Source organism: Malaclemys terrapin, chromosome 1 (assembly GCF_027887155.1).
Source record: "Malaclemys terrapin pileata isolate rMalTer1 chromosome 1, rMalTer1.hap1, whole genome shotgun sequence".
Taxonomy (NCBI): Eukaryota; Metazoa; Chordata; order Testudines; family Emydidae; genus Malaclemys; species Malaclemys terrapin.
In genome coordinates this window covers 81892536-81919342 of record NC_071505.1, presented here as the reverse complement: position 1 = coordinate 81919342, position 26807 = coordinate 81892536, and the positions used below count along the sequence as shown (strand labels likewise).

The 26807-nt window shown below is 42.8% G+C and overlaps 1 long non-coding RNA gene across 1 annotated transcript in view; it reads right to left on the bottom strand.

The window, feature by feature from the left end:
- Positions 1 to 621: 621 nt before the first annotated feature.
- Positions 622 to 26807, bottom strand: part of LOC128831896 (uncharacterized) — a 57566-nt gene continuing 31380 nt past the window's right edge. The window contains exons 2-3 of the long non-coding RNA XR_008443899.1: positions 12481 to 12594; positions 622 to 829 (exon numbers count right to left, since the gene is read on the bottom strand). This is a non-coding gene — a long non-coding RNA (uncharacterized LOC128831896). The remainder of the gene's footprint in view (positions 830 to 12480; positions 12595 to 26807) is intronic.

Genomic DNA, 26807 nt, shown 5'->3' with positions numbered 1-26807 from the left:
ATGAGGATTTATAGAGACGTGGGGGGAGGTTCGGCTGCAGGTGACCGGGCTGCTACAAGAGGCTTCCTAGAGCCCTTTGCCCCAGTCGCATTCCATCCCATCATTTGAGCAGCCTTTTTATTGGGCTAGGATGCTGCATGCAGACAGATCCCCCTGCATCCTCCTTCTCCTAATAATCTTTACAATGGCGTGTGGATGGTGCAAATGACCAATCCTTGAGAAGTTTGGCCATTTGTGCTGAGGGCAGCTAACTGCAGATAGATTGGGTACCAGTGCCTTTCATGTGCGCTTGGCCAATGGCTGTGCCCCTTCCCAACTCTTTTCAGTTGGATGAGGGAGGGAGGCCCAGGCGGGTCTTCTTTCTTAGAAGACTTGCAGTTCTGCACTGAGAGGGTTTGGGTGCATCACTATCTGGTCCCTAGCATCTCTAGTCCTCCCAGGAGAACAGCTGTAATATTACCATAGGTCCCATCCTGCAGAGTACTGAGCACCCTCAACTCCCATTGAAAGTGCTCAGCATATTGCAGGATTGGCGCATACTGAGGAAGCATCCGCAGTCCACATTTAGCCTAGATATACTGTAACAGTTGTGAAGGAAGAGCATTTTACTTGCCTGGTGGAGTTCACACAGTCTACAGCAGGATGCTCCAGGAACTCCATCCAGAAGTCAAGGAAGGTCTGTGCAGATTCCTGAAGGTTGGCAGAGTCACTTCCCCCTGTTCTGGCCCCCTTCCTTATTGCTGAAAGTAGACCTTACTGTCTGGGTGAGGTATTGTGTTAGTGTGAGCTTGTCACCGACTATCCAGATCTCTTCTCTCTCTGAGGGTACCTGTCAATTCCAAAAATGTGGCAATTAGTTTGGTAACAATTTACCACCTCAATTGATCAGATGGCTGAGGAAGAGGGAAGGGTCTCCCAAACGCATGTACTTCTTATATATACACCTTTAAAAAAAAAAGGAGGGAAATATTATTATTAGTTATCATTTGTATTGTGTTTGGTCCAGAAGTAGAGCTCCTGGGCACCGAACCCCATTGTGCTTAGCACTGAATCGATTTTCAGCCTCCTCTTAGTTATGATTAATCTTATTCTTTCCAAATTATGCAACCTCCTCACTGACAAACCTAAAGGTTCCCCTGCTTGGCTCAGGGAGAACTGAAGCTTCTTGTCTCTCAAATGCAGTATAAGATGTGGAGTGCTCTCTCTCCCCTCTGTCCTGTTCATGTCCTTGCACAGATCAGTATGGTGGAACATGCAGTGAACACAAAATAACATGTGGGGCTCAGTCCTGCAAGGTGCTGAGTGCCTTCAGCTTCTGCTGGCTTTGATGCCTTGCAGATTCAAACCCATAAATACACGTAGGCTCTTTTACAAATAAATATTCGTGATTCATCATGATGAATAAGTGATTCATCTTTTTTCCTCCCGATTAAATCAATTAAACATGGACATTTTTAACATTAGGGTTGCACTTGTCATCCAGGAACTTCTTACAATTGCTTTTGCCTTATTTTGCTTAGTTCTTTTAACCCAGTTTCAATACGGTTATGCAAATAGTTCATATGTTCAAATAGTCTTTTAGCTGCTTTCAGCTTTCAGACTAGTTAACAAGAGTAAGGGAAAAGAATGAACCTTGATCTGCTTTGTTGAATAAGTAGGGCTTCTGATTTTTTATTTTAACCAATGCACACCAATAACACCCCGATACAAATAAAACAAAAATTAAAAATTGGTGTTCATCCAATAAACACCAGAAAAACAGAAATGGTTACTTTTATCTAAGAGCTTGCCTACACAGAGCACTAATGCAGACTACGGGGTGTAATTGCTAAAGTGCATTAATGTTGTGCATTAGTTGGTCTGCGTAGGCCCGGCTGATGCACACTAACGGTTCCCTAGTGCACTTTAATGTAGTGCAGTTTCAAACAGTATTACATTAAAGTGCACTAGGGAACATTACCCAGATTATTCATTACAGTATACACGCTTGTAATAAGTAATGTATATAATGGACACTACTCATTAGATATATACAAAGAGAAAGCCCCAACCCTCCCCCCAGTTTTGGGACATCTAGATAAACATTATATTGCTAAAAATGCTCCCCTCCCCTGCCAATGAAAATAACCTCCACAAGACAGAAGCCCTACAGGAAGGGGAGGGGTGGAGAAAGGACTAAGAGGGCAGTACAATCTAGGGCCTGATCCTTGGCTGGTGTAAATCAGTTACTCCACTGACTACAATGGAGCTATGCTAATTTCCACCAGCTGAAGATACGGCCCAGGGAGTAGATAATGGCTAATACTGAAACAGCTCTATTGGCTTAGGGCCAGATTGTGTCCAACCCATACACAGATGCATGGAGCCGCCTCTTTTTCTTCCTCCTCCCATTCATCTGTGCAGGGGCCCTGCCCCTTCCTGTTGTCCCAACAGATGTGAGATGCTTAAAAGCAGCCAGGGAGAGGTGGGGTGAAAACAAGGTTGCAGCTCCTCAGTGGGCAGCACATTCTGCACCCGGGCCATGGGTATAGTTCCTGCACCCACCTGCACTACCTGAGAAACACCCATAAAACACTCAGTCAGAATTTCTTCTGGGGACAGCAGCTGCCATATGGCCTCCTTCATGCCCTCACAGCACACTTAGGGTGCAAAAGGCACAATCAAGCGCCTAGTTAGTGTTTACAGTATGTGCTTTGGCTTTTTCCCAAGGCTTGAAATAGACAGTGGAAAAGCAATAAGGTTGGCATGCTCTATAATTTAGATAACTAGGCTATAACACGGGCAATGTCTATTCCTGAAGAGCAAACAGCACCATCATGATGAAATGACAATATTTCTAGCAATGGAAAGGAGAAATGAGGTTGTAATAATGCTCAATCATCTCCCCCCCCCCACTTTTCAAATCAAGTGCCACAATTTTCCCTCGGCGCCCCATGTTAGCTAATGCAAAAACTATGCCTGGCTAGCCATGAAAGCACTTACAGAAAAACTTGTCTTTGCAACAATATTGATTGTTGATGCTACCACTGTGCATTTTGTAGATAAGGCAGAATTACTGAGGCACAACTTAATGAAGTGATATAGTGGAAGTTTTTTCTTTAGCAGCTAAGAAAACAAACACTCTGTATTGACTGGAAACATTTGTTTTATTACTACAGCTTTATTGATCAATGCTTTCGCTTCCTGCGATTAAGTTAACATTTCTCAGTATTTACAACTTTGCAATGTTTCCTCTTCTCCCTCTATGAGTAACAGGCACACTAACCATGAATCCAAGGTGTACATTAAAGACCCCATATTCTTTGCAGCAAGGTGCTTGCAGCTGGTGCCACTCTGATGGCAAATTCTATACCACCTTCAAGTACCTTTGAAAAATGGAGGTTTCTTTAAATATGCAAATGAATTCAATCACTATAGTAGCCCCACTCTTACCTGAATATTAAATTCAATGTATGTGTCCATACAGATTCTATTTCCAATGTGCCACTCATTGGTCATCATGTTTCAGTTCCAAAGTCAACAACCCACTAAGATGCATGGAGCAGAGCATGCCTCTCAACTATTGTTTCATGCTGTCTACAAACTCAGGCATCACCTTTCACTCAGTTCTCATTTTCAAGGTTCTCTAAAAGAGTGAGGGTTAGTCACATAATTTTATTTTTAAATGAAAGCAGAGATGTGCATAATACTGTGGCAACGGGTGACTTTCACAGACACAGAACTAGGGACTACACTGGCTCCTGCATATAGGAGCATTGGTTTGTATTCCTATGGGCCTGGCAAAGTGTGTGTGTTGCAAGGAGTATTTAAAGGATGCATCAGCAGGACTATAATAAAGTCCTAGTTTAAAACACAAGCATAATGGTCCTCTAGGCCATCGTTTCTCAAATGTGGCCACCATGGCACATGTGACCACCAGGACTTTTCGTGTGGCCACAGCCTCCTGGGTGGTGATGGGGGGGAGGGAGCAAAGCATTGGCCCCTCCCAGGCCTGCCAGTAAGGGTTGGGTGCTGTCCCCTTCTGGAGCCACAAATGCTGGAGGAGCAGGCAGGCTTTGGGGCTCAGACTTCAGACCTGGGGTGGCTGGTGGCAGGCTCCAGCCATGTGGCGGCGGGCTTCATCCCGTGGCCATGGGCTTTGAGCCCTGATTCCAGCCCTGGCCTCAGGCTCATTTCTCCCCCTCCCCCCGCTGCCTCCTCTGGCCCTGGGCTCTGGCCCTGTGCTCTGACCCCCAGCTGCAGGGTTTTGGACTCCACCCATGTGGCCACGCGATCCAGCCCCGGCCCCCAGCCATGAGTCAGTGACTGCCAGCCCCAAGCTCACCTCCGCACACATTGCCCCTGGTCCCCACTGCATCCTCACCCGGCTGTGCAATTGCAGGGCTCTGGTCTCCAGACTCACCCCCCATCACCCTGCCCCCAAGCTGCTTCCCTACCCACCTCCCCATCCAGGGCTTAATTTGTCCCCCAGATTGCCAGGGCTGAGTAAATCAGTTATGAAAAATGATATCTGTATGTTTGTTAATATCACTTTTCATTGCCTCCCTGCTAGCTAACAAGTCTGCTGCTGTGAAAAGTGATATTAACAAAATACAAATATCACTTTTCACACAAAGAGACTTACTAGCCAGCAAGTCTTAAAAAATAAGCAACCAAAAAAAGCAAAAGAAACAACAAAAAGGGACAAAAACATGCAAAACACATTATTTGTTTCTATTCTGTTTAGGTCCAGTAAAGAACAGAGAAAACTGTACATTTTTATTATTGAGTCTGTGAAAAAAACCTCCATAAATAAATTACAATGATTTGGACATGTACATATGCATATTTATTTGTTTTTCCTAAAGTTAATTGATTATTTTAGGAAAAATTGTCAGAGCAGCCACCCGCAATAGTTGGTGGCCGCACTCTGAGACCAGCAAAAAATGTCTTGTGAGAACCCCTGCTCTAGGCTGACAGAGCTTTGTATATTCAAGGTGCCAGGATGCCCAATTTGCCTATAAGATGTTTAACTGCTTTTATGTTTTAGACTGAAGGAATTCACCATACAGAGGCAATGCTAATTATACCATTTTAAAATAGGTCTTTAACTTCAGATTGATAGTATCTCTCAAATAACTTGTCTATTTAATCCATTTTTAAAACTGCATTAAACATTTTCCGGTTCTGCCCTGACACCTCATCACTTTATAGTTTTGCAATCACACTTCCTAGCTTTTTAAAAGTTGTTTCTCTCTCCCCTGTTGCTGTGTAAAAGTTCTACACAAACAGGCTGTAAGGCTAACTAGCTGACTACACAGGGGAAACTGACAATGTACGGAGTTCCATCAAATGTACAAAATACACACAAACACTAATCTTTCAATTCTAGTAATTTTAGGTGTTACTTGTAAGTATAATAGGTAAACAATGTTCAGAGAGAAGTGTGACTTTAAATGAAACCATGGGGGAAATGCCAATTTAACTTCCCTTCCCTCCCCCGCTCCAGTACACATGCAATCTGTCATACACCTAGCCACACTGCTCTTTAGCAAAATCACATGCACCGGGAAATCATTTGTGTAAAAAAAAAACAAAAAAAAAAACCAAGAGTAGGAAACTCATGTTGTGAGTTACAATTTCCAGTCTCTCCATCATTTGCAATTAGCCAGTGTGGGGAAATGTAGAGCAAGATTCACACCCCCTACTTCCCAAACTGATTTGTCAGACGCCTACATTTCAAAAATTTCACTTGCACTTACGAAAGGTGCACAAACGTCATACTCAAGCAGTCAATAGTATCTTGGTTCTAATCAACTGCCTTGCCTCTAATCTGGATTGCTTGCTGTTTACCATTACTGTATCCTTATGGCCCCAGTTAAAGGCCCATCCTCCCCACACAGGAATAACTAATGTAGTAAAAAGAAGAACAGGAGTACTTGTGGCACCTTAGAGACTAACAAATTTATTAGAGCATAAGCTTTCGTGGACTACAGCCCAAAAGTGGGCTGTAGTCCACGAAAGCTTATGCTCTAATAAATTTGTTAGTCTCTAAGGTGCCACAAGTACTCCTGTTCTTCTTTTTGCGGATACAGACTAATACGGATGCTACTCTGAAACCTGTCATAATGTAGTAAGTAAACTTGCAGAGTTTCCAAGCAAGGTGGGGCTTAAACCAGGTGGGGCCAGAGGTTCCAATCCCCCAAATCCACAGATCTTTCAAGATCTACTTGTATCTTAGGGCAGCGGCCCTCAACCTTCCCAGACTACTGTACCCCTTTCAGGAGTCTGATTTGTCTTGCATACCCCAAAGTTTTACCTCACTTAAAAACGACTTGCTTACAAAATCAGACATAAAAATACAAAGAAGTGTCACAGCACACTGTTACTGAAAAATTGCTGACTTTCTCATTTTTACCATATAATATAAATATTATTCTTAAATTTCAGCGTATGGTATATAGAGCAGTATAAACAAGTCATTGTCCATGAAATTATAATTTGTAGACTTTGTTAGTGCTTTTTATGTAGCCTGTTGTAAAACTAGGAAAATACCTAGATAAGTTGATGTACCCCCTAGAAGACCTCTGTGTACCCCTGGTTGAGAACCACTGTCTGAGGGGACCCATGGGAGGCAACAGGCATTTGTGGGGTAGCCCCTTGCCTCTGCACTGTGCTCAGCATACTGCAGCCTGTCTTCTACTGAAAACCTAAAATTATCCACAAATAAAACAGCTCAATATGCTTCCCATATGGTACAGGATGGATTTGTGTAACTTTTACTTTAAAAAGATCAGAAGTGGAGAAATCGGGGTTCAACTTGGGAAGTGTTAGCAGGGCTCACAGCTGTGTGCAGGCATCAGGAGCCCGCCTAGTAATATGAGCAGTGGTGTAGTTTTTATGTAATCTTTGTTGAAGTCACTGGAGTTGCTCTGGATTTACACTGTGGTAAATAACGGTTTGGCTCAAAGTTTCAGTTTCTATTCAATACTGACACCATATCTATTTGTACGTGCTGGTACAAAATTAATCCAGTTTGTGATACTTCTATATGGAAGTTGCTACACAAAGACCTTGTTCATTATAGATACATTGTATAATCCCCATGATAGATTTTCAGTAACACATCTCTGGCAGTGTTGTGCCGAAAATCCATATGCCTGCCTCATTACACACCTGAGGACTGACGATACTCAATACACAGACTTGTCTGTGATGTCTCATTGCTCACTTAGTCATAGCTAGTCCAATTAGCTTCTGTGATTCAACGATGTGTGGGAGGGAAAGTTATGTACCAACCCTGAATTTAAACAGTTTGTCTCATTGTCCCCTGCAGAGGAAGGATTAGTGTTTGTGTGTATGCATTCCCCTCCCTCCCCGCTACCATGGCTCACCAGATCCACTGGCATAAAAATAGGGCTTTTACTTAACTCTGAGTTCAGCTGCTCATGATGCTCGCTTTTCAACTGAGGCCAATAAGCTTCCATTTGTAACCATCTCCACAGCAAGTAAGTGATGTTATGTTGTCACATATAGAGATTTATGGCTAGGACTGTACAAAGCTTAGTGGTTTTCCCCTGGATTCCAATCTGTGTGGGTTTGCTCCCAAAGAATTTCACCTTGAGTCTCACGTTCCAGTGAACCCCTGAATTCATGTCTATGCACTTCAGGGCAAGGACCTACTACTACAGTGCTTGTACAATGGTTAGCATAATGGGTCCCCATTCTTGGCTGGTCCTTAGGCACTGCTGGAATAAACATGACTAATAATGCAAAAGTCATTTGGAACCACATCCTTTCGCCTGGGTTTTTGTTAATCTTAAGACCCTTAGCATTGGCCTGACTTGTGTGTGAAATTAAACTCATCCCACATGAACTTCAAAGGTCTGCAGACCTTTACATGAACCTGAGCACAGATTTGAGTTTATAACAAAACCCAGCAGCAGATTAACAAAGAACCAACAATTCTGCTTTGTAGGCATATTTTGCTGGTTTAAAAAAAAAAAAGTAAAGCCTGCACCTGCTCCCACCAAAATTGAGATAATTACAGACAGAATTATTTCTAAGGAGAAGGCAAATCCCATCCTCGGGGTAACTCCATTAGCCTCAGGACAGTCTCACAAGGGATTATTTAAGATCAGAATGCTTTTAAATTTTCCATGGTATGACAGCTGCTCTTAAACAGTAAGCCACATAAAATGTGCTCCTCCTGAAAGACTTTAGAGACCTGCTTCTTTTATTCAGTAATTTTCATTTTTCACCAGCTGGCAACTCTTTTAGAGAAACAAAGTGATATGCCACAATGGAGTTGGGAAAATAATTTTAACTAATCATTTTTGGATAAATTTTGCCTCTTTTTTCATGAATTATTCTGTGGGTTTTGCACTATTCTGGAATTTGTTTTTTTAAGAATTTGCAAAATAATTCTTGGTCTGTAGCTTGTCCATGAATACTTTATTGTAAATGATTTTCAAAACTAAAACTATTCTGGTTAGCTCTGATTGGACAAATAAGTCACGTGGCACTGTTCCTGTTCCCTTGTCTGGATCAGAATAACTCTTGGACTCAGGTTTCCAGTGCAAGCTTTCGTGCTGACAAAATCAAAATTCACTTTCAATGAATATTTTCCACCATTGATTCAAATTTCACTGGTTCTGCAAAAATTCCCTCCAGTAAACTCATTTCAAAAATATTTTTGAAAATTGAACACAAATGCAGTGCAAACTTAGTCTAAGCAAATGAATTAAAACAACTCAAAAAAGAAACTGCAGGGCATTTTTTGGCAGCTTTACTTATTGGTAGTAGCAGCTTTAAGAAAATCTCATCTCATTAGAATATAAATATACCAAAACCCAACCAACCAAAAAAAAAGACACGTACTTCAAGTCATACTAAAAGTGAAATAACTATGCTTTAAAAAGACTAGAAAGTTCCACAGCTGCTATCCAAGAACCTTTTTATCTAAAGAATATTTACTATCTATTTCCAGTTCAGCAGGCCATAGTATCTCTGCTATTTGTTTATTTTAATTTCAGAATGAATTTTATTTTATTAATATTTTCTTGAAATTATTCATTCTTGGATTTCAGCTGCAATTGTTTCCAACTCACAATGTACTTTTGAATACTAAAATATAGTGAATCCCTCAGGAGTGGAGCAGGAATGCTGTAGGAGGGGGAAAGGATAATAATGGCAGCAATTTATATGCATGGCCTTTACTTTAGGTAAAACAAAAGGTTACCATTTCAGCCTCCACTCTACAGTCATTTGAAAATAAAGAGGAATGTGTAGTAAACACAAATATGAGAAAATGTGTATGTGTTGAGTAAGGCATATCTGTAATATATGGCAGAGGGATAAAAAGTACTACACTCTGGCCATAGAAACATTAAATCCCATGGTAGAATTCCTGGAAGTTTGAGAGCTGGGTGCATTTTACCTTCTAGACTCCAACTGGTTTGTTACCTAAAAATCATAAATACTAATTACTGCCTATTAATTATATAGGGAGTTCTGTTATTTCTAGGACTTTTATAAGAGAATGACCAGACTGCCACAGGCTTGTTTGGCACAGTGTTTGTGAAGGGAGAAACTCAGCTTCTGAACTTGAGGCCAAAGCCTTTCCTCAGTTTAGTCTCATAAGGACTGAGTAAAAATTATGTAATGATTTCAGGGCTTGCTTTATACTAAGAAGGAATTCTGACAAGACATCAGTGGGGCCCGAAGACCAGAGTTTTCAAAAGCACCCAACATTGGCCTCCCTTTGCTCCCACTGAAATCAAAGAGTTTTACCACTGACTTCAGTGGGGGAAGAGCGAGGCTGCCACCCTAAATGCCTACATCAATAATACAAGGCGACTCTTGACCTCCATTCCTGCTTTACAAAGGTGACACCTTGCCTTACATTAAGCGACCTATCCTGTACAAAGGTGACAGCATATTAAAGGGTATTGCTGCCACCCTCCAAGGACACGTCTACCTGGGGACAAGAGCCCTGTGGCATGGATGCAGCTGGCTTGGGCTGTGGGGCTAAAAATTGCTATGTAGACATTCAGGCTCGGGCTGGAGCCTGAGCTCTGGGACCCTCTACTCTGGCAGGGTCCCAGAGCTCGGGGTCCAGCCTGAACTCAAACGTCTACACAACAAATTTTCAGCCCTGGATCCTGAGCCTCATGAGCCTAAGTGAGCTGACCTGGGCCAGTCGTGGGTGTTTGATCCCCCAGTTGTCAGTTAGAGCAACTGCCACAATAAATAGTGCAACAGCAGCACTCATACTGCTGCCCAAAGCTAAATGTAATGTGTACAGCATAAAACAAATGGCGCCCAAAGGCAGCCCTGTGAAGGCAACATTAGAGAATCGCTTTTCACTTACCCCATGGATTGGCTTCTCTTTCAAACAAGTGTGACAGAACTACATTTCAGCTGGGATATTCTGTCTGCAAAGTCTCTTTGCAATGACTTTTCTCCTCTTTGGAACTTTTCTTTGTTAATCTCAGGCCCTCTTGTTTCTTTTCCCCCTCTTCTCTCGCCATTCCTTTCTCATTTACTCTGCCAGGACCCAATCCTGCAAGGTGCTATGCACTCAGCTCCTCACTGGGAAGGCCTTGTAGGATGGAGCCTCTCTTTTATCCACCATGGGCTGGCTCCACTCTCTCTTGCAATGATAAAGCACAGGGGGGAAGAACACAGGCAGCAAGAGCAGAACCAAGAGAGATGACCAGCCCTGATATCAAAGCAGGCCCTCATATCTGGAGCTAACTGAGGTGCAGGAAAGAGCAAGTCAAGATGTGAAATGCCAACTTCTCCCTATACATGCCCAAACTATGAAGCTGAAGTTGGAGATCCACATACTGAATTTATGAGAATCTGTAATCCAACTCCAACTCTTGGAAGTCAAGTATGTGGTCGGGCAGTCAATTTATCAGGAGGACATATACCAGTACCCTGATAGCTGCAACAAAATCCAACATTAGGCTTGCTGTTCTCCTAAATTTTACTGAATATTTTATTTTTTTAAATCTCAGCTCTTCCGGTTCTAAGGAAGCTTCCTATTGGATGCAGTATGGGCAATCTTTCTTATATTTCAGGGGTAGCTATAAATCTTGTTCCTTTTGCTATTGCAAGTTTTATCCTGTGTTCATCTGAGGAATAGAGAATGAGCAGAAAACAGCTGTATAGAGAATTATTATAGGGCAATTATTTTTGATAAATATTAATTTGATTCCAGGTTTTGTTGAGTAATTCCAAGAATTCCAACCCACAGCATATAAATGCCCTGCAAGTTCTCATTTTGAACACAACAAACATAACCACAGAGGGCACGTGTAGCATCTTCACTTTAAGATGCTAGAGTGCAGCCCACATTTGCAAGTGATAATTGTCGTCTGTATGGAGTCACAGAAACTCCTCACTTAAAGTTGTCCCAGTTAACGTTGTTACGTTGCTCAAATAGAGAACATGCTCGTTTAAAGTTGCGCAATGCTCCCTTATAACGCTTACCCCATTTCCATAGAGTGGGAGGGGGGTGGGGACACGATAGGGCTCAGGACGGAGGGAGCTTCCTGGTAAGCTTCTGTCTTAACTTGCTGATCTACTTTAAAAGGCAGTGTACTTAGAGTGCGGTCAGCATACTTAAAGGGGCAATGCACATCTCTCTCTCTCTCTCACACATGGTGTGTGTCTCTGTCTGCCATGCTGTCTCCCCTCCCTCCATTTGTGCTGCCTTATAGAGTGTGAGGCTACATTAACAACAATGGGTTAACCCTTGAGGGCTCAGCTGATTGCTAGTTCATCATTTAGCACTAAGGCATTCCCTGGGAAATATCCCACCCTCTGACTTCACAATCATCATAGATAGATAGATAGATAGATAGATAGTCTTTTGTCTGATGAAAAAAATTTCCCTGGAACCTAACACCCCCCTCACCTCGATTTACATTAATTCTTATGGGGAAAATGGATTCGCTTAACATCGTTTCACTTAAAGTCCCATTTTTCAGGAACATAACTACAACGTTAAACGAGGAGTTACTGTACATGTTATAGTGCATGTGATGCCAGGGGCTGATGAAAATAACTATGTTCTCATGGTACCAAAAACTCTGCTTATACTATGGCGACCTTATTGTCAAAGTCAAAAACTATGACAGCTTTGTGGCAAATTTTTGTTGGGTGTGGAAAAATTCAAAAGTACACTGAGTTTTTTTTAAATATGCGCTTTTGTCACTACTGTCAGTGCCTGACTCAATAACAACATGTGCCTATTTCCTGGAGTAGAGAATTTTGTCCTGCAATTTAGAATTCTGAATTTATCAAGAAACACTACCCAAGCATCATTACCATTCACTGTGAGCAAACCAGCCGTTTTGATAGTCTCTATATTCATTCAACCTCTCTTTTCACTCCAAATACTGTTTGTCACAATGAACAGCAGACTGTTAGTTCCACTGGGAAAAACAAAGTGGGTGAGGTAATATCTTTTATTGGATCAACTTCACTCACCTGGGCTCATCTCCTGGGACCAACACATGCTACAGACAACACCACCACTGCCAGCTAGGTTCTGGGAAACAGTGCAAATTCTGCTGGTATAGCATTTTGACTTGGACAAACATTCTGTAGGTATAAAAAAAATTGATTAAATGAAAAAAACTCAGATACTTCAAGTCACTTTAGCTGAGACTGAAAGCTGGATAGGCTTTCCAGGTATTGGAATAAAGTTTGATACACAGGAGTTCTGAGAAGAAACTGGGAATGAATTTTCAAAAGTGACTAGTGATTTTGGATACCTCAGTTTTTGGGTCCTGAGCTTCAGACAACTTTAAGGGGCCTAGTTTTCAGAAAGTGCTGGGAAACTGCCCTCTGAAAAATCTCCCAACTTGAGGTATCTAAAATCATGAGCTTTTAAAAAAAATTTAGTCTCTGGTCTTTGCTCTCTGGCTCCAATCACATGATCTGGATCTACGTGGGTGGCAGCTGTTCCAGGCCCCGATTCAGTAGGATGCTTAAGAACGTGCAGAACTTTAAGCAAGTCCCATAATTCAATGAGGTTCCATCTGTCCAGTGTCACTTATAGAACTGAGGCATAACACAGCAAGTTGTGTGATTAGTTATGTAAGCTTCCAACCTGATTTTGCCATTGCACACCAGTGCACTCCAAGAGTAGTTCCGTCAAAATCAATGGATTTACAGTGGTGCAAGTGAGAGCTGCATCAGGCATTGTGTTTTATTTAAAGTTCCAGATTTACAGATCGTACACTGTGCAAGACTCAGAGAGTAGAAAGTGTGTATGGAGCACAAGGGGAAACTTCCTAAGACTATTGTTTCTAAAAATTAAAAATACAGCTAAGAAAGAGAAGACCGGCGAGATCAAGAGAGGGAAAAGTGACATGGGTTGAGCAATACAATATTTACAAAATACTTCTAAAAGCGACTGTACATTTCATACCCAAAACATTTTAAACACTTGCATTTTTCTCCATTGATTTTTTGGGACCACTTGAAATACATTTAACTTAGGCCCTGAGCCAGCAAAGCACTTAAGCATGTGCAATCCCTTTAATGTCAATGGGACTGCTCATGTGCTTAAAAGTTAAGCACATGCTCAAGTGTTTTGCTGGATCAGTGCCCTGGTGAAATTGAATTTTTTTTTAAGCAAGCTTGCTTGTTAAGAACTTTTTAAAAATCTTAAACTCACTCATCTGAAGTCATTGCATAAAGCCTTTTAGCGCTACACAACCCCTTCCCTCTTTCCCATTGAGAAGATGGCAGACTCAGATTGGAAAGTAAAGTAAACGCTGTATCAGAAACATCAGGCATAGAAGCTGCCTGGGGAGCTGGCATCTGGGGAGTAGAGGTATTAGGAAAAAAATAAGAAATCTTTAAAATATCACAGATATATGAAAGCTGAAAACCACTAAGTCACAACATGGAACACTCGGATGGTCAGTTAAGGGTGACAGTTTGCTGTGGTATAAAACGCTATTGCATTAGTCTAGAAAGTGAAAGTTAGGACAACATCCATAAAATGTAGCTGTTACTATGTCATCTGTGAAATGTCTAACTTTTAAATCTCTGTAATGAGCAGATGGGTCAATCAAGTTAGAAATAATCATGGCTTGTAAAATAATACCACCTAATGCCATACATCCAGCCTTAGCCATTAAAGATATCATCAGCTATCCTCCTTCCCACTGCCTTTGATTTATTGACTTATTTTATGATTCATAAGCACAGCTGACATCCTTATTTAATATACAGAATAAAAGATCTGATAAACATCTCCCTTTAGACTTGCATCGTTTCTTTTTATTTGCCACTCTGCAGAATCAAGGGGGGGGCGGGAGTAGCTGGCTCTCATGACAAATGTGATGAAAAACAGTAATAAATAATAAAAGACATAGCACCACTTAATTCTCAGTTCTGTATTATAAATTTAGAATATTGCTCTATAATTTGAGCCATTGCCTGCAAAACAGACCCCTGGCCCTCATGACTGGTAAAAGCCAGCCAGGTAACATGGTACCTACTGCTAATGGAAATCAAGTGCCAAGCTAATTGAAAAGCATAATAGCTCATCAAATCATCAAAAAGTTAACACAAGGTAGAGCGCATTGTCAAGTCCCATCCCATCTCCAGTCTCGCATTCCGAAGGGGGGTGGGAAATCAAGAGAGCACTGACATGACATCTGGCAACAATTCAGCTTTAGACCAAATCACAACACAGAGGCAGCCCTGCAGGCACTAAGCTCTGATCTTCCCCATGGTACTGGATAGAGGCCACCTCTCATGCCATGTCCACACTACAAAATTATGTCAACCTAAGTCATGTTGGCCTATAGGCACTGTGGTTGTTAAATCACTTGTGTGTGTGCACACACTTGGCTCTGTGTGTTGGCAATGTATGTTCTCATCAGGAACACTTGTATCTATGCAGAATGCAGTGCATCATGGGTAGGTATCCCTGTGTGCAACTCACCACTTTCCAATGCAGGGTGTTTTGGGAAGTTCTTGCAATGCTGATGGGGCTGAAACAAGGGGTGACTAGGAGCATGGAGGTCAACATCCCATAATAGTGTTCTTCATAAAGTTTATCTGCAGCCCATAATATTTTGTACCTTCTTTTCAAAGTCCCCAAATTGCACGCATCCCTCCTTGCTGTCTGCCATCTCTGACAGAAGCATGGAGCCTGCACAGCTTAGCACTATTGTCATGAGCATTGCGAGCACCGGGCACACGATCCTGGCATATTTGCAGAGCTGTAAGAGTTGCTATGGGGAACGTGACTATTCCTTGGAGCACAGATTACTGCGGTACATAAAAAAACAATTAAAGTTTGTTGGTGGTCTTCATGGAGCAGCTGAAGCTGGTGGAGAGCTCGGCCCAAAAAACAAGCACTAACTGATGGGATCACATTATCATGCAGGTTTGGAATGATGAGCAGTGGCTGCAGAACTTTTGAATGCACAAGGCCACAATCCAGGACCTGTGTGCTGAACATGCCCCAGCCCTCCAGTGCAGGACACCAAAATGAGAGCTGCACTGACAGATGAGGCAATTGGCGATCGCACTGTGGAAACTTGCGGTGCCAGATTGCTACCGATCAGTTGGGAATCATTTTGGAGTTGGAAAATCCATCACAGGGACCATTGTATGCAAGTGTGCAGGGTCATTAATTGTCTCCTGCTCTGCAGGTCAGTGACTCTGGGCAATGTGCAGGGCACAGTGGATGATTTTTCAGTTTGAGAACCCCATTCCTGCTGTGTGGTGATAGATGGCACACATCTCTAGTTTAGCACTAGACCACCTTGCCACAGAGTACGTCAACAGAAAGGTCTCCTTTTCTCTACTAATGCAAGTGTTGGCAGATCACTGGGTAGGCTTTACTGGCTTTGTGGGCTGACCAGGGGAGGTGCATGACATGTGATCTTTTAAGAACACAGGGCTATTCAGAAAGCTGCAAGCACAGATTCTCTTTACTGACTGGCAAATTACTATTAGCAATATTGAAATACCAATAGTGACCTTGGAGGCTCCAGCTTACCTCTTGCTCCCATGACTCATGAAGCCATACACCAGCCACCTTGACAGCACCAAGGAGCACGTGAACTACAGACTCACCAAGTGCAGAATGACAGTTGAATGTGCCTTTGGTTGTTTGAAGTGTCACTCACACTTTGCTTATAAGCTTGGACCTCAGTAAGAAAAATATTCCAATGGTTCTACCTGCCTGCTGTTTCCCACCTAATATCTGTAAAGCAAAGGGGAAGAAGTTTCTCCTGGGGTGGAGATGGAGTGGTTGTCTGGTGAATTTGAACAGACAGCTACAAGGACTATAAGAAGAGCTCAATGCAGAGCTATGTGGCTCAGGGAGGCTTTGAAAAACCATTTTAATAGTGAACTAGAGTAGTGCGTGTTGCTGTAGTGTGCTCTGCCTGGCCTCACTTTTGTGGCCTGGAATTAATCTTTTAGTGATTGTTGTGTTTGTCAATGCATCTATTAATATTGTTTGTGAATGTTAGGGGTTCAGAGACAGTGTAATAACAGGAAATAGGTTGAGGTCAGATCTGCTCAGTACCAGCCAGCATATGTTGTGAAACAGAATTTTATTCAGTAACATGAATCAGCCAATTAAAAACTTGAATTAAGGGAACAGCCCTTAAGGAGAAAGAAGTCATTTCCATTTCAGGTACACATACTCAATGTCTTTCACAGGTCAGGGTATGAAGCTGTAATTTTCTTTAATATGCCCCTAGGTGGAATGGTAGGAGTAGTGCACCAACCCCTAATGCCATAAGACCATAATGGCTATACTGGATCAGACCAAAGGTCCATCTAACCCAGTATCCTGTCTTCTGACCAATGCCAGGTACCCCAGAGGAAATGAACAGAACAGGTAATCATCAAGCGGTCCATCCCCTGTCGCCGATTACCAGCTTCTGGCACACAGAGACTCGGGACACCATCCCTGCCCCTCCTGGCTAATAGCCATTGATGGACCTATCCTCCATGAATTTATCTAGTTCTTTTTTGAACCCTGTTATAATCTTGGCCTTCACAACATCCTCTGGCAAGGAGTTCCACAGGTTGTGCATTGTGGGGAAAATACTTCCTTTTGGTTGTTTTAAACCTGCTGCCTATTAATTTCATTTGTTGGCCCTTAGTTATGAGAAGGAGTAAATAACACTTCCTTATTTACTTTCTCCAAATCAGTCCTGATTTTATAGACCTCTATCATATCCTCCCTTAGTTGTCTCTTTTCCAAGCTGAAAAGACCCACTCTTATTACAGTCTCCTCAAACGGCAGCTGTAGCATACCCCTAATCATTTGTTTTGCCCTATTCTGAACCTTTTCCAATTCCAATATATATTTTTTGAGATGGGGCGACCACATCTGCACGCAGTATTCAAGATATGCATGACCCTGGATTTATATAAAGGCAATATGATATTTTCTGTCTTATTATCTATCCCTTTCTTAATGATTCCCAACATTCTGTTAGCTTTTTTGACTGCCATTGCCCAGTCACCCAGTTTTGTGAGATCCTTTTGTAGCTCTTTGCAGTCTGCCTGGGACTTATCTTGAGTAGTTTTGTATAATCTGCAAATTTTGCCACCTCACTGTTTACCTTTTTTTCCAGACTATTTATGAATATGTTGAATAGGACTGGTCCCAGTACAGACCCCTGGGAGACACCACTATTTACCTCTCTCCAGTCTGAAAACTGACCATTTATTCCTACCCTTTGTTTCCTCTCTTTTAACCAGTTACTGATCCATGAGAGAACCTTCCTTCTTATCCCATGACAGCTTACTTTGCTTAAGAGCCTTTGGTGAGGGACCTTGTCAAAGGCTTTCTGAAAATCTAAGTACACTATATCCATTGGATCCCCCTTGTCCACATGCTTGTTGTCCCCCTCAAAGAATTCTAGTAGATTGGTGAGGCATGATTTCCCTTTACAAAAACCATGTTGACTCTTCCCCAACAACTGATGTATGTGTCTGACAATTTTGTTCTTTACTATAGTTACAACCGGTTTGCCCGGTATTGAACTCAGGCTCACTGGCCTGTAATTTCCAGGATCACCTCTGGAGCTATTTATTATTGCAGTAGTGTCATAAACATGTCCTGGCTCACTGCATAGCTGGATCCCCTGGTCACCTGTCCCCCATACTCCTGCTTCTCCTCGTTTTCACAGCAGGGGTCTTTTGTAAGAGCAGCAGGTCTAAGTCTATTGTTAATCTCCCTGCCTGCCTAGTATGCCTGCTGCAGCTCCTTGGCTTTCACAAGGCACTGCTGCTGGTCCCTGTTGTAGTCCTTCTCCTGCATCCGAAGCAATTTGCTCATGGACGTTGTCGTTTCGATGGCTGGATCGGAGCTGTGCCTGCACAGCCTCTTCTTCCCACAAGCCCAGGAGATTCAGCACCTGCTGTGTGCTCCAGGCAGGAGCACGTCTGCAGTGTGTAGCTGGCATGGTCAAACTGGCAGTTAAACACAACAAGGGGGAGCTGCTAGGTGCGCTTGCCACAATGAGCTTTAATGGGGCAGGGTGGTTTCCTGCCTACCTGACCCCTGGGCAGCAGAGTTCACAATGGTGACCAAAGTGGTCAGTGTGAAGCATTGTGGGACAGCTCCTGGAGGCAAGTAGCAGTTTATGTAAGTAATCCAGTGTCTACACGGACACTGCATCAACCTAATTACATCGACCCTGACTGTAACCACATGCAGAGGTGGTGTTATTAAGCCACCATATTGGGCACTTACATAGGCAGGAGCTAAATTTAAGTGGACACTCCAACAGCCAGGTCAACATAACCAGGTAGCGTAGACAAGGCCTCAGTGTTCATACTGCTCAGCCTCTCTGCAGCTTTCAATGCTGTTGCTCAAAAGGTATTGCTGAGCTTCTTAAAGGAGAGGGCCAAGGAGTGGATGGCACAGCACTATGGTTGGGTCTATTTGTTCCTTTCCAGCAGTCCTTGAGCAGCAAATGGGTAACTGCTCCTCTTCCCCAAAAGCTTTTACTTGCAAAGTCCTGGGTGGGGAGGGGACGGAGGGAGACGGGAAGGTGGGCATCCTGTCCAAGCACCCTTTCAACATGCTGATGAGACCACCTGGTGAGGTGGGTAGATGCTGTGGGCTCTGGTGCCCACAAAATGTTAGTGGTGTGTCGCTGTCTCATTTTCCACAGACTCAGCCAACACCACAGCAAGGTGGTACAATGCATGCAACAGGAGACCAGCACTTAGATGAAGAACATTCTTTAAACTAAGCTTGTGGGGGCGGGGGGTGATCATAGGCACCGACTCAATTGGTACTGTGGAGCACCCACAGAAAAAAAAAATGGTGCGTGGTCAGCACCCACCAGCAGCCCTGCCAGTCAGCTCCTTCCCTTTCCCCCAGTGCCTCTCGCCCACCAGTGGGCCCTGCCGATCAGCATCTCCCCATCCTTCCCAGCACCACCTGCCCACAGTGGATCAGCAGCGTGCAGGAGGTGCTGGGGGGGGAGGGGAAGGAGCGAGGGCAGGGCGCGCTTTGGGGACGGAGCAGAACAGGGTGGGAAGAGGTGGGGTGGGGCCTTGAGGAAGGGGCAGGGCTTGGGGCAGAGTGGGGATGGGGGTCGAGCATCCCCTGGCACATTACAAAGTCGGCCCCTCTGGAAATTATGCTGACTGGGAGGAAGTTTGAAGAACTAGCCGGGACAGTGGCCTCCCCCTCCACTGAAGCTGTCTGCCCACCTCATTTGTCAAAGCTGGGTGAAGCCACAGGGTGCTGCTGTACTCATCACTAACCCTGAATGCAGCGGTTCAAGAAGGAAGAGCAGGGAGCACACACAAATCTATTGGTTGTGTGTTGCCCTGGCTGTCAAAGTAATGTGATGAACGGACAATGCATCACCTTGTGCAATGGGCTATAATGTGGGGACAAGGGATGCATGTATCTGGTAGGAGTCCATGGCCCCAATTTAAACCTATAACCAGCCAAATAAAAGTATGTATGTGTGCATACACACCCACAGTACGGAGTTGTGCAGGCAAACATCCCGTGTGCTCCCAACCATCTCTTCCCATGAGAGGGTGCCAGAAGATGAGAAGAATCCCAAGCGTAGATAGAGTCCAAAGGATTGGCCCTGGGAGAAAGCCAGTGGCAGGGTCTCCTGTCGTCCTCTGGAGGGAGAAGACTCTCCTTTCCTTCTCTTACCCCTTTGAAAGGAGCGGAGAACGATATTACTGTGGAAGAAAGGAGGCAGATGGGGACTCCTAATTTTGAAATTTTTTCTCCTACGAGGTGCTGCTGCTCCACCTATGGTCAAAGTCTTGGAGCCCCACAAAATCCCCAGCCAGGCATCAACTGATCCCATCACAGAGTCTCCTGCCTGATGAGTCCTTATTTCACCAACCACTTAAGAGGCAAGGAGGAGGGGGAGCTCAGAAGAAGCAGTGGAAAGAGAACTCTCCCTCTGTTTTTAGTAGGCCAGGGGAGCTATTACTCCCACACACTCCCCTCTACTTTAAACTTTGCCAGGCTGATGACAAGGCACAGATCTGTAAGCTCACTGTCATTTTATCCCCCTCCGTCATTTTATTCATTTACAATGGTTATACAGCACCTAGCACAATGGGGCCCCCAGCTGGCTGCGGCCTCAGATGGTACCACAACTAAGGAAATGCCTGGTTTTCTTTCTTCAGTGGCTTAACACATAACCAGCAGCTACTGCATACCAATCAGTTAACGGCACATAAACTAACAAGCAAAGGGGCAGTAATAGCAGTGTTCCTAAAAGATCTGGCATCTTGTGTCTTCCTGCTGAGTGATACTGAATTAAGCAGTAACTTTATTAAGTATATTTATTATACAAGGGCCACATTCTCGTCAATCTTTGTACAAAAATCCAGTTGCTGTCCTTGGGAAATTCACTGTAGATAGTGGTTGGCTGCAATATTTTATAGAACCAGGACTCAGTCTATCACTGAGAATATGTCCCTCCCCACAGAAAGTTTGAAGTCTCATTGTAGGGATACTTTTTGGGTTGGGATCCTAGCTATGCACTGTTTGAAAGTAATGCATATGTTGGACCTTGTCATAGAGGACAAACCAGGCAATCGAAACATGGCTTTGGACGATCAGTGTCCATAATAATGCTAAATTAAACAAACAGAAAAGCTACTCCATTGCCACAGATGGAAACTTTTTTGCAGGTCAGGAAGGTTCACAGACTCCTTAACAAGAGAGTAGGGGAAATGTTTGAAGCTACTATAGACAGCATATCTACAGGAGTAGAAACATTTGCTGTTTAAACTTTAAAGTTATTTTAACCCCCGCCCAAAAAAACCACACTTGTTTTGTATTTCACTTAGTATTATTAAAAACAGGATGTTGGACAACTCAGCACTATGTGCAAAAGGAGGTAACTCATTTACATATCAAGTAGACACTTTTTACAACACAAAATGCAAATACACATTACATGACAGTCTGTTCGAAAGGATATAGCTTAATATTTTTAAAGGAAATTTAGTAGAAACACCAAATGATAAAGATGGGGAAGGGTGTGACATTCCCCAGGGTGCAACCTGAACTGCTCTATCCCCTTAGCTCTTCAGCCTGGGATGCCTTTTACACTGCTTTGCTAGTGAACAGCAAACCCCTCCAGGTTCTGCTCACTCACCACCACCAGCATGTGAAGTCACTCCCCGCTGAGTATATGAATGCTATGCCCAGGCAGGGATGACACCTGCATATCCCTCAGTGATCCTAGCCTTGCCCCATAGAAATGTGCCTCTTGAACGGTACAAGCTCATAAATAGTAAGTCATTCCAACAATGGGAATGATTATGTACCAGCCTTGTCTCAAATGGAAGTTTCCCCAAAACACACAGATTTAGATAATAAGCTTGTTTGATTTGGTTTTGAGAAAAATAGATTTGGAGGGACAAATGGTAAGGCATAAAAGTCAGAATTGGTTAAAAAAAAGAAATAAAAAGATAAAAGCGCAAGCTAATTTCTGAATTTTACCAAGCTAAGTAAGATTTCAAGCAAGCATCATTCTCACCACACTACATGCTGCTGGCAATTCAGTTCTGAGGCTGGATTTCCTTTCAGCCTGCAACCACTTCCCTTAGTTCGTTGTTCTTCAGGTATTCATTGATGTCATGAGGAGAGAGAGAGATATAAGGGGGAAAGGAGATGGTCCTGTGGAGATCACTGTCCTTTATTTTTATACCCACCTCCTCTCTCTGAGAATTACTTCCCTTCCCAATGGGGTGTAAACAATCCTCTGTGTACATGAGATTTGCACTGTATTTGGGAGGAAATGCAAGTTTCTTGTTTACACTATCCCATTGCTGAAGAATGGCTGTTTAAGTGATAGCCCACTTGAATTTGTTGATACCTGTCTGAAGTTGCCAGTGTGTCTCTGTCCCTGGAAAACTAGTTTGTGGGTGTTATCCAGAACAACAATATATTTCAGTAATAGTCATAGCAAAATCTTATAATTTTACATGCAGTGATGTTACACACATCTTAATATGACAATGATGTTCAGCAGAATATGAGTTTTCAAACGATACCTCACAAGGCATGCTTTGTACAAAACATATCAAACTGTATAGACATGGTGAACATTGGACAGAGGATGTCACAGAGGATGAATGAGAGGAAAACTATCATTTACTTTGGAGAGGCAAGGTGGAGAGGCAATATCTTTTACTGGCCCAACTTCTGTTGGTGAGAGACAAGCTTTCAATCTTACACAGAGTCTGCTTGTCTCTCTCACCAAACAGAAGTTGGTCCCGTAAAAGATATTACCTCATCCACCTTGTCTCTCTAATATCCTGGGCTGACACAGCTACAACACCGCATATAAAATTTAGTTTGTAAGATGGGCAGCCCACAGCAGCAGTCCTCAGGAGTTGTAAGAGTTCTCAGACTGCATTAGCAGTAGCACAGATCCTCTGCTACTTAGCATTTGGTATGTGGAACAAAGTGGTAATGTGGACACAGGGAGACAGCTATGGTTGGCATTGGCATTTTGTGGGTCTAGCTCTTTTAAGAGAGAAAAGTTTCTGCATTATCCAACCATTTTACTCATTAAAGTATTTACACCTACCAAGGCCACCTTCAGCATTTCCCTCTGGCCTAAACTAGGGGCTTTTAGAGCCTGTGGGGTTTAAGGGCTTAAGGGCTAGATCCACTAAGGGTCTGAGGCATCTAACTCTTTGAGGGGCAGGGCTTAGGTCACACCCCTCTTGTTGGCATTTCCTATTGGAGAGCTTAGGTGGCTCCTTGCAAAGTTTGTGACTTTTGTGGATCCCCATTCTTAGGTATCTAACTTCTCCCTGCATTGTACAGGGAGCCTTGGCACCTAGCTTGGGGCTCTGGATTCTGGTAGGCAGGAAGGCACCTAAATGTTAGGCATTGCAACACTAAGTCTAAATCCCCTTTGTTGATCTAGCCCTACGTGTTTCAAAGGAAAAGTATTAACCCATACGACAAAAATAGTGCAGGGAATCTCTAAGCAAACATGTACCATGTCCTGGAAATAGCTTCAGCTCCGACCCCCTAATTCCTTTATAACGGATCGTAAATCTGAATTATTGCTCTATTCATCTCACAACCACTGAATTTTTTGCTACCAAAAAACATCTCATTTGACTTTTATTGGCGATGGGATTGACATTCACTAGTTTAACACTGCTGACCTTAACCTCTGTCTGTTAACCCTCATGTGGGTTGCTTTCTAAAGCAGAGTAGACCTTCACTAATTTACTCTTTGCTAATCCAGACATTCCCTCAGTATACATAAAAGGCCAGGCGCTCACTTCTCAGCAAAGTCAGAATAGCAGGGGGCCAGAGGGGGGTCTCAGATTTCCTTACTTTTGCAGAAGAGATTACAAAATTTTATTACATTAATATTAAGTGATACTCTTATGCTTATAAGAGACCCGTCATATAAATGAAGTTGCATTCAGTGAGGCAGCATCCTTGCTTTATGGTTTGTGGGACTAGCTTCTATAAACTAGTAAGAATTCATGATGGTTCTTCATGGACATAATGACCTTATTTAGCCAAACGCCAAACCCTTTGCAAAAGTCAACACAACTAATTGTAATACAATGCTAACCTTTATTATAAATTCAAATTCCTGTTAGAGCTCAGTGGAAATAAAATATGGGGCTATTTACAGTTAATAATACTTGCATCTTATGTAGTGCTTTTCATCAGCAGATCTCAAAGCACTTCAATTTTTAACACATTTTCCTTCATGACACCCCTGTGAGCTAAGGAAATACTTTTCTCCCCATTTGGCAGGTGGAGAACTGAGACGCTAAGGGACTTGCCCAAGATCACAGATGAAGTCTATGACAGAGCGGGGAATTGAATCACATCTCCCAAGTCCTAGGCTACTTCCCTAACCACTGGATCATTCTTCCTCACCTCTCATTTCTGTCCATGCAGTCTCACCTCCAGAGTCATTCTTGTACTTTATTTTATCACACTAGTGGAGCATTCCACCCACTGGAGAAGAGTCTGCTCTCCTTTACACAGCTTTCCCACTAAGGCGACTCCGGTGACTTCAGTGGAGTCACTCTGGATTCAGGCCCTGATTCAGCATGTTGTTTTTGTCCTATGCAGGCAGACCCTGGCATCCATAAGGAGCCCCGTTTAAGTTAAGCTGTCTGGACTCACTACAGGATCAGAGTTACACATAACATAAGAATGGCCATACTGGGTCAGACCGTTGCCCATTCCCAGCTTCTGGCAAACAGAAGCTACGGACACCATCCCTGCCCATCCTGGCTAATAGCCATTGATGGACCTATCCTTCATGAATTTATCTAGTTCTTTTTTGAACCCTGTTATAATCTTGGCCTTCACAACATCCTCTGGCAAGGAGTTCCACGGGTTGTGCATTGTATGAAAAAATACTTCCTTTTGTTTTAAACCTGCTGACTATTAATTTCATTTGGTGACCCCTAGTTATGAGATGGAGTAAATAACACTTCCTTATTTACTTTCTCCAAATCAGTCATGATTTTATAGACCTCTATCATATCCTCCCTTAGTTGTCTCTTTTCCAAGCTGAAAAGTCCCAGTCTTATTACACTCTCCTCAAACGGCAGCCGTTCCATACCCCTAATAATTTTTGTTGCCCTATTCTGAACCTTTTCCAATTCCAATATATATTTTTTGAGATGGGGCGACCACATCTGCACACAGTATTCAAGATGTGTGTGTACCATGGATTTATATAGAGGCAATACGATATTTTCTGTCTTATTACCTATCCCTTTCTTAATGATTCCCAACATTCTGTTAGCTTTTTTGACTGCCATTGCCCAGTCACCCAGTTTTGTGAGATCCTTTTGTAGCTCTTCGCAGTCTGCCTGGGACTTATCTTGAGTAGTTTTGTATCTGCAAATTTTGCCACCTCACTGTTTACCCCCTTTTCCAGATCATTTATGAATATGTTGAATAGGACTGGTCTCAGTACAGACCCCTGGAGGACACCACTATTTACCTCTCTCCAGTCTGAAAACTGACCATTTATTCCTACCCTTTGTTTCCTATCTTTTAATCAGTTTCCGATCCATGAGAGGATCTTCCCTCTTATCCCATGACAACCTACTTTGCTTAAGAGCCTTTGGTGAGGGACCTTGTCAAAGGCTTTCTAAAAATCTAAATACACTATATCCACTGGATTCCCCTTGTCCACATGCTTGTTGACCCCCTCAAAGAATTCTAGTAGATTGGTGAGGCATGATTTCCCTTTGTAGAAACCATGTTGACACTTCCACAACAAATTATGTTCATCTATGTGTCTGACAATTTTGTTCTTTTCTACAGTTTCAACCAGTTTGCCCGGTACTGAACTCAGGCTTACTGGCCTGTAATTTCCAGGATCACCTCTGGAGCCCTTTTTAAAAATTGATGTCACATTAGCTATCCTCCACTCATTTGGTACAGAAGCTGATTTAAATGATAGGTTACAGACGACAGTGAGTAATTCTGCAATTTCACATTTGAGTTCCTTCAGAACTCTTGTGTAAATACCATCTAGTACTGGTGACTTATTACTGTTTAGTTTATAAATTTGGTCCAAAACCTCCTCTAATGACACCTCAATCTGGGACAGTTCCTCAGATTTGTCACCTAAAAAGAATGGCTCAGGTTTGGGAATCTCCCTCACAACCTCAGCCGTAAAGACCGATGTAAAAATTTCATTTAGTTTCTCCGCAATGGCCTTATCCCTGAATGCTCCTTTAGCATCTCGATTGTCCAGTGGCTCCACTGGTTGCTTAGCAGAATTCCTGCTTCTGATGTACTTAAAAATTGTTTTTGCTATTACTTTGAGTCTTTGGCTAGCTGTTCTTCAAAATTTGTTTTTGGCCTTCTTAATTATATTTTTACTCTTCATTTGCCAGAGTTTATGCTCTTTTCTATTTTCCTCACTACGATTTAACCTTCATTTTTTAAAGGAGGCCTTTTTGTCTCTCCCTGCTTCTTCTACTTTGTTATTTAGCCACGGTGGTACTTTTTTTGTTCTCTTACTGTGTTTTTTAATTTGGGGTATACATTTAAGTTGAGCCTCTGTTTTGGAGGTCCTTCAAAAGTTTCCATGCAGTTTGCAGGGATGTCACTTTTGGGACTATACCTTTTAATTTCTGTTTAACTAACCTCCTCATTTTTGTGTAGTTCGTCTTTCTGAAATTAAATGCTACAGTGTTGGGCTGCTGTGGTGTTTTCCCCGCCATAAGGATGTTACATTTTATTATATTGTGGTCACTATTACCAAGCGGTCCAGCCATATTCACCTCTTGGACCAGATCCT